Here is an 8,029-nt window from a genome sequence, read left to right as displayed (position 1 = left end):
TTTTCAGTTCTCTTGGGTGTGTATCTGGGGGTGGGGTGGCTGAGTCATGTGGCAACCCCGTGTTTCACCCCGGGAAGACGGCCAGGCTGTTTTCCAAAGCAGTCCAGCCACTTTGCACTCCTAGCGGCTGCGAATGGGGGTTCCCGTCCCTCTGCATCCTGCCCGACACCTGTTGTGTTCCACTCTCTTGATTGTGGCCTTTCTGGAGAGTGTGAAGGGGGGTCTCATGGTGGTTTTATCATTTCCCTGATGGCTAATAAGTTTCGTGAGCTTATTGGCCATTTGTGTGTCTTCTTTGGAGAAACCTCTATTCGGTCCTTTGCTTGTTACTTAATTGGGCTGTCTTTGTATTACTAGGTTGTAAGTTATTCTTTAAATAGTTCCTTATCAGATATATGACTTGCAACAAGTTTCTCCCATTCTGTGGTCTTCCTTTACATCCTTTGGTTTTCCCTTAGGGGTCCTGCAGTCAGGCTTCGTGCTTTCTGATACTCAGATTGTCCTGGGTTTAGTCACTGGGAGGCCCTCCCCACGGCTTCCTTTTCTATCAACACAAAAGGTAGAGTTTCAGCCAGCTTCGGAGCAGACCAGGGGGCTTTGCAGGCTCCTGCCGTCACAACCCAAGAGCTCATCCCGTGGCCGCTCCGTCCTGCTGCACAGAGAAGGAGGACTGTCTGCACCGGCCATGTGAGCTACCCCTTCTGTGGATGTGGCTGTAGCCGGGGCCCAGGGCCCCAAACACAGCAGGTTCGCCCACTCGCTGCTGGCAAAACCCAAAGGCAGAGAAAGGAGTGACGGAGAAACAGGAAAGAGACTGATTTCAGGGAGGCCAGCTCCGGGAAGACGGCCGACTGGCGTCTCAAAGACAGTCTCCAAAGTGCCGGAGATACTTGCAGGTGTATTCGAGGAGAACGTGGGGCAGAGGTGGGTCTGTGCAGGTGGGCAGTGAAGGTCAAAGGCAGCTTGTCTCCCAGTGATCCCGGGTGGTCCTGCTGGCTCAGCTCAGTCCTGATGCTCGAAGGGGTAGTTTGGGTTCCATCAGGAGATGCTTTGCCCTCAAGGGCCCTCGCCCCAAGCCAAGAGACCAGCTGGAAGGAAGAACCAACAGGGAAGCGTGAGGTCAAAGGAGAGGCAGCCTCAGTCCTTTTTCCCAGAGCAGCTTGTCCCCACAGGGTGTTTTCACCACACTCAGAGCCAAACCATTGTATGAGAGAAGTTGAGATCCGCCCCCCCCACCTTTCTCCAACATGTACAGCCCCTCACTGATTAGAAAACGGAGCAGCAGCAGAAGGGGGCTCACAGGTAGGCACAGAAACTCAACTGCATATATGGTGCGATATTGGCTCTGTTTATAGATTTAAAAACCGAGGCCTAGGCAGTTTTAAAAACTTGCCAAATGCAGGCAGCTAAATAAAAAGTGGCAGGATTTGTTCACCTGACTGGCAGGTCTGGTTTCTTCCATTGGCACACCCTGGTGGCCGGGCACGGGGCCACTGGAGCCCCTGGACCGCCAGTCCCACGAGATGCTCCTTCCAAAGGACTCTCTGGTTAAGGACATTTGGTAACTGCTCCATGGATTAATTTTTATGCCATCACAAATTCACATGAAGGCTCTCAAAAGAGCTGCAGAAAAAAATTAACCTTGTCGGAGTCACACGTTTCCTAAATGCCTTTGGCCCAGGAAACCCTGCCCACCATTGGCCCAGGACCCCCTGCCCTCCACCGGCTTCATTTTTCCCCTGAAGCCCCTAAGAACACCATGGTAGGAGAAAGCTGTCTATACTCACAAAGCGTGTCGGCCTCTTCTTCCCTGTGACCAGCAGTGGGCGACCCGTGGGTGACAGTTTGGCATCCTGTGATTACCCAGTTCCCTCTCGCCTTTCAGGGGTTGGGTTCAGTGTCTAGTTCAGTGTTTAGTGGGAGTTGTGGCTCCAATCGCTCATTTCAGTATAGAATGCAAACGAGTGATGCCTCTGTTTCCTTTATCCTTTATCATACACGATATCCTTTACCGTTTATGCCTAGGAAACTCCTGAATTGCCAAGCAAAATGAAGGTTTCTTGCCCGTGAAGCCATTTCTTTGTGACTTCCGGAGGAACAGTATCGATGGGGCTTTGGGGTGATGGTGGGGTCCGGAGCCGACGGCCAAGGAAGAATTCCTGAAGATGTCTTTGCTGCAAAAAGGTGATTTTGTTAAAGCAAGGGGACAGGACCCGTGGGCAGAAAGAGCTGCACTGGGGTTGTGGTGAGTGACTCATGATATACCCTCAGGTTGGGAGGGGGTCAGGGACAGAGTAAGTCTCTAAGGCATTTTGGAAGCAAGGTTTCCAGGACCTTGAAAACACCATTTATTACCGTTTAGTAAAACCTCAGTCATGAGACCCTTCAGATGTATACCAGGGGCCATAAGCTTGGAGGATGATTGCCGGCATGTATCCTGGGGGAGTTGAGATAAAGGAGGCTTCCAAAATGAGTTTTTATATGTTGGTTAAAGTAGACTCATGGGATCCTGGGGGTCAGGCTAAGGTTTAGCCAAGATTCCCTTTTGCCCCCCAGCAAAGTTATCAACGAGCCAGCTGAGCTCCTAGAGGAAGGTCACTCTGCCTGTTTCAAGGACTTGTAGCTGGGCTGTAGGCATTCAGGGAATTTAACTTTTCATTTGCCTTTCTTTCCCACACCACCATGGCCAGCAGTTAACCCCCCTTACATCTTGGTGAGGGTGATATTAGGGCTTCAGGAAATGGAGTCTGTAGGTTTCTGTGGATAAGATTGCCTCTTTTGTAAAAAAAAAAATTTTTTTTAACGTTTATTCATTTTTGAGAGACGGAGAGAGACAGAGCATGAGCGGGGAAGGGGCAAAGAGAGGGAGACACAGAATCGGAAGCAGGCTCCAGGCTCTGAGCTGTCAGCACAGAGCCCGACGCGGGGCTCGAACCCACGAACTGCGAGATCATGACCTGAGCCGAAGTCGGACCCTCAACCAACCGAGCCCCCCAGGCGCCCCTAGATGGCCTCTTTCTTGAAGTTTACTAGGTTCTCCGTAAACTGAAGGAGCCCCCTGTCCTGTATGACGATGATCTCCATCAGTCAGACATTTGCTTTCTTTCCTTTCCCCTGTTCTCGGGCAGCCAGGAGAGTCCGAGGAACATCACACACACATCCCACCTGAGGCGCTGGGTGCTGTTAGCCTGTCCCCTGCCCTCAGCTTGCCCCACGCTCCCTCATCAGTATGAGAACAGTGACCCAGGAGAAAAGTGCGTGGGGGCAGGGGCTGCTGATCTCAAAGTATTCAAGCCTTAGGGGCAGCACAATGGATTGATTACAGGTAGGACCTGAAGAGCTAAGGAGGCAAAAAAGTACACATCCATATTCTAGACGGTGCACTGGCCTCTGAGTGTCCCCGGTTCTCACTGAACTCCCGAGTTTCTTGGCTTACTCATTTACTGCATTCTTTAAATTACTAAAGCAATCAAACTAATGTGTGCTACCTAGCTGGAATCCATGTAAGGCAGGTGTTGGGCTGCAATAGATGGGCAGCAGGACGTAACAACACATCTATGTTTTGAATGTATGTGTGTGTGTGTGTGTGTGTGTGTGTGTGTTTTAAGTTTATTTAGAGAGGGGTGCCTGGGTGGCTCAGTCGGTTAAGCGGCCGGCTTCGGCTCAGGTTATGATCTCACGGTTCGTGAGTTCGAGCCCCGCGTCAGGCTCTGTGCTGACAGCTCAGAGCCTGGAGCCCACTTCGGATTCTGTGTCTCCCTCTCTCTGACCCTCCTCCGTTCATGTTCTGTCTCTCTCTGTCTCAAAAATAAATAAACGTTAAAAAAATTTTTTTTTTAAGTTTATTTAGAGAGCAACAGAGACAGTGCGCACAGGGCGGGGGCAGAGAGAGAGTGGAACGGGAACCGAGGTTCGCACAGAGTCGAGACACCGAAGCGTTTCTTTCCAGGAAGGAACTTTGTGCCGGCAACGTTCGGTTGGGTTCGCACTGGAAAAGCTGAGCCCCGAGTGCAGTGAGGTGTAGTCTTTTATAAATGCTTTTCTTGCCCGTCTCCCATACATGGTAACACCCAGTCACGCGGTCTGATCAGGTGGCCTCATGTCACAGGGTCATGAGGCATGTTACATACGCATACAGCCAGGTTGCCTTCCCTTATCTTGAGGGGTCTCCCCCCAACATTCCTTAGGGATGAGAGAAAATCCCAAGCAGGCTCTGTGCTGTCAGCGCAGAACCCACCATGGGACTCGATCCCACGAACTGAGAGACCGTGACCTGAGCCGAAATCAAGAGTCAGGGGTCTGACCAGCGAAGCCACCCAGGAGCCCGGTCACACATCTATGTTTATAAAACACGTACTCACCCCCCAAGTACTCCTCGGAAATTGTCTCTTGTCATCACAATAGCTGTCCCAGATGGACAACATGGTCCTCGTTATCCCCATTTCCAGAAGAAAACCTGTGTAATTAAGTGTGTTAGTTCATAAGCAGAACTACCATGTCCTCTTTTCCTTTTTTTTTTTTTTTTTGTTATTTTGATAAGTGAAAAAACATGGCAAGTGTACTGCCATAGAGAAGATTGCTTCTACCGTGTGAGGTATCACAGACCTGCCTGCCAGGAAACCCTCCACAGGACCCCCACGGAGGACCCCCCTACCCACACAAGCACTGCCCTGGATACGGTGTATATGGACTGCCTACACAACACCGGCCCACATGGGTGCGGTGTGACTAAGGGCCAGCTTCCCCCCTCCTCTGACTTCAATCTGTCTGAGCTCACAGTTCCCGTTCCTCATAGTCAACAGGGAAGCCCTGTGTGTGACCGTCATTTCTGGACTTTGAGAACTCTGGGCGTATGAGGTTCTGGCTTGATGCTAGGCCCTTGCAGCCTCTTCCGGAAACCTGGGACCCAAGCCAGCGATGTTTGCATTTTTACCTTTCCATACTCTGTCCGTGTAGGGACCGGGTGAGGTTTCTAGGCCTTTCTAGAATTTCAGGAAATAATGTAGCTGGGTCTCTTGCCTCCTGCTGTGTTCTCTTATACATGAGACCATATTACCTGCTCCGTAGTTGAAGTAGGAAAGATACATATTTACATGGAAGAAGTCCTAATTGTGGCAACACGAAATAAGCAAAGAAAGCACGGCTCTTAGAGAAAGAGAGCCAGATTCAGATCTCGGGGAAGCTGCTGCTTAGCAGAGCGTTATTCCTTTTATATATTCCTTTGACTAAATCCTCTAGCCCCTACCTTCCACGCAATGGGAACTTAACAGAAGCCTCGAAGATCCAAGTGTGGCCCAACTGTGGCAAGCAGAATGTTCAGACGCTGGCCTGGCGGTGACACCAGGAACTGGGGACAGGAGCCCTCAGTAGTGTTTCTCCACGCGCTGTCACTGACCAGCTTTCAGAGGCTCCCCTCCAGATCTCCTGAAGCTCTAAGCTTGCAGGGGTCTAGGAATCTGCAGAGGATTCTTCTGATCCACCGCTCCTGAGGAAAAGAAAGTACTAGGAGATAAGACTGAGCCATTGTGAGAACCGGGAGCCTGTTCTCACTCTGGGTATCGGGGAGGGACCCTTCCCACGAACCCTGCAGAAGCACCTCGGTTTTATTCAAGAAGCCGTTCAGTTTCCTTACGCTGCTCCCACCCCTCTGGGTTGTAAGAACTAACGTAGGAAAAGTGCCTAGCGGTTAACACACGGTAGCGAGCGTTAAAAAACAAAACTCAAGAAGTAAAATTTAAAGAGCTACTTGGCTTTATCAAGCGATTCATGAATTGGGCAGCCTTCCATCAGGCCAGCAGAGAGGTGCTCCAAGGAGTTGTCCAAAATGGAAAGTGCCGGAGTCCAGCCCCAGCAGGTCCAGGGGTTCCCGAAGGATGAACGGCGTCGGCAAAAATAACAAACGCACACAGACGACAGCAGTGTGTTAGACAGGCCGCTTTATTGTGGCAAGCGTGGCATTATATGCGTTATTCCTTGTGGCGTGCATCATCTATGTTTCTCGGCTTTACCTAATTCTAAAAATGCTCCTTTGTGTCATCACCCATTAAGGAACCTCATGGTTATTTCTTTGTAACATTCCCTCCTCCCCTTTGCTTATTGATTAATTTCTTCATACTACTTTCGTTATGTGTCTACGTTTACTTATAGTTTATAAAGCGTTTGCTCTGCTATTTTCATGAAAGGCCATCCAGCTCTCAACACCTCAAGTGGAACGTTGTCAGTGACATGACTTCTTAATGGTTCAATTGATCCTTTGAACAATCTGCTGTACAAGGAACAAAAGTATTCGCTTTGGTCTGGGGTGCCGGGAAAGAGCCAAGAGGGCCCTGGGAACCCATGCCTTATGCGCTCCCAGAGAGACAATGTATACCTAGGAATTAATGAACCATTCTATACCTTAACCCACCAGGTCCAGTTACCATCTGGAATGCCTCCTGGGGGCCAAGTGGGCCTAGGGGTTGGAGTAACTTGTATCCAGAGATACATTCCTTTGTGGCCGGAGTGGGGCTTTCAAACCCATTTGCCCCCCCTCCCTGGCTGGGAAATATATGGGGCTACCTTTCCTTTAGGGGACGGGCAGGCGGGGATGGCACCCGCTGGATAAAAGGTTTCTTTTTTGTTCTGGGGGTCATCCCCAGAAAATATCCCCGAGTTTGCCCCCATGGGTTTATTTTGAATCACCAATGCCAGTTGGACCATGGGGATGGCCGTGACGAGTAACAGGAGGGATACCAGTAGCTTCCCATTCGGAGGGGCGCTGTGCGTTGCCCTTGGGCCAACCACCCAGGCTGTGCCACCAGGAAGGCTGGACGGATCGGCTCCCGGCAGGAACGTTTTTATAGGAAAGAGGGAAGCAAGAAGTTATTTGCAAAAGAAGAGATGGTTTCAGGCAAGGTCACCTCGGGAAGGGCAAGGGGTCTTATCACGCACATTATGTCACCTCCTTTGGGGGCAGGGGGGGACTGGAAAGGGCCCAAGTAACATATTACCTCACTGATACTGTCCAGAAAATTCCAGATTGCCTGGCTTCAAATTCCACTCCCGGAAAGTTTGAAACTGCAATTAAATCTTGGTTTGCAGGACTGGAGGCAAGTGACTTCACCTTGGGCCTGCGGTTCCTTTTAGCGCTAATAACCATAGCACTATTAATAATCAACCCTCTTGTTTTTCCTCAGCTCATTCATTTATTCCTTCACCTTGAAGCACCAGCTGAACATAACCGACCTTCCTGTGTTATTCTGGGATGGCAGTGCTGCCTATTCAGACAACTTTCAAACAAGATCAAGGTCAGGTGTGACCCACGGAGATCCTGAGCAGAAGATGAATCTGATTCAAAGGCCTGCTGTTTTACTTCTCAAAGGCATTTCTTTAATGCCATTTAAAAAGATTTTTTTTTTTTTTTTTTTTTTTTTTTGAGAGAGAGAGTGAGCCGAGGAGGGGCAGAGAGAGAGAGAAGGAGAAAGAATCCCAAGCAGGCTCTGCACTGTCAGCACAGAAATCAAGAGTCGGAGGTTCACTGACTGAGCCACCCAGCGCCCCTGATGTTTATTTTCGATAGCGTATGTTTCCTGTACAAATTTCAATAGGAATAAAAAAAGTATACGGTGAAAAGGCAGTTTCTCTCCAGCCCTCTGCACTTGGACATCTTTTGAGGCAGTCCCTGCTAACACGTCCCTTTCAACTTTGGAAACAAACTTACAGATTTTCTCTGTCCCCATGCACAAATGAGTAGCACACTTTACACACGACTCTGCCCCTTGATTTTTCTTACACATTTTAGACCTCTTTCCATACCGGCACACACAGAGCACCCTTCCCCTTCCGAGCTGCTACATGATTCAGTGGAATGGATGCAGCGTGATCTAACTCTCCCTGTGGGTGGACATATTAAAAATAATGCTGTGCATCTGAAATTGCACAAGCTTGCCTGTCGGGGGGGGGGGGGGGGGGGGACCGCTGGAGAAGGGCCGGCTGGGCCAAAGGGCGTGTCCATAGCCAACGTCAATCCACGCCACCAACCGCCCACAGC

The 8,029-nt window shown here is 50.1% G+C and overlaps 1 long non-coding RNA gene across 1 annotated transcript; it reads right to left on the bottom strand.

Moving 5' to 3' along the window:
• Positions 1–1,800: 1,800 nt before the first annotated feature.
• Positions 1,801–5,477, bottom strand: LOC125165924 (uncharacterized). Its single transcript, XR_007152265.1, has 3 exons — positions 5,246–5,477; positions 4,362–4,456; positions 1,801–2,174 (listed from the first exon to the last, which is right to left on the bottom strand). It is a non-coding gene; the product is annotated as an uncharacterized LOC125165924 (long non-coding RNA).
• Between the last annotated feature and the right edge of the window lie 2,552 nt (positions 5,478–8,029).

The sequence above is a fragment of the Prionailurus viverrinus genome, chromosome B2 (genome assembly GCF_022837055.1).
Source record: "Prionailurus viverrinus isolate Anna chromosome B2, UM_Priviv_1.0, whole genome shotgun sequence".
NCBI lineage: Eukaryota > Metazoa > Chordata > Mammalia > Carnivora > Felidae > Prionailurus > Prionailurus viverrinus.
This window is presented reverse-complemented; position numbering and strand designations above follow the sequence as displayed.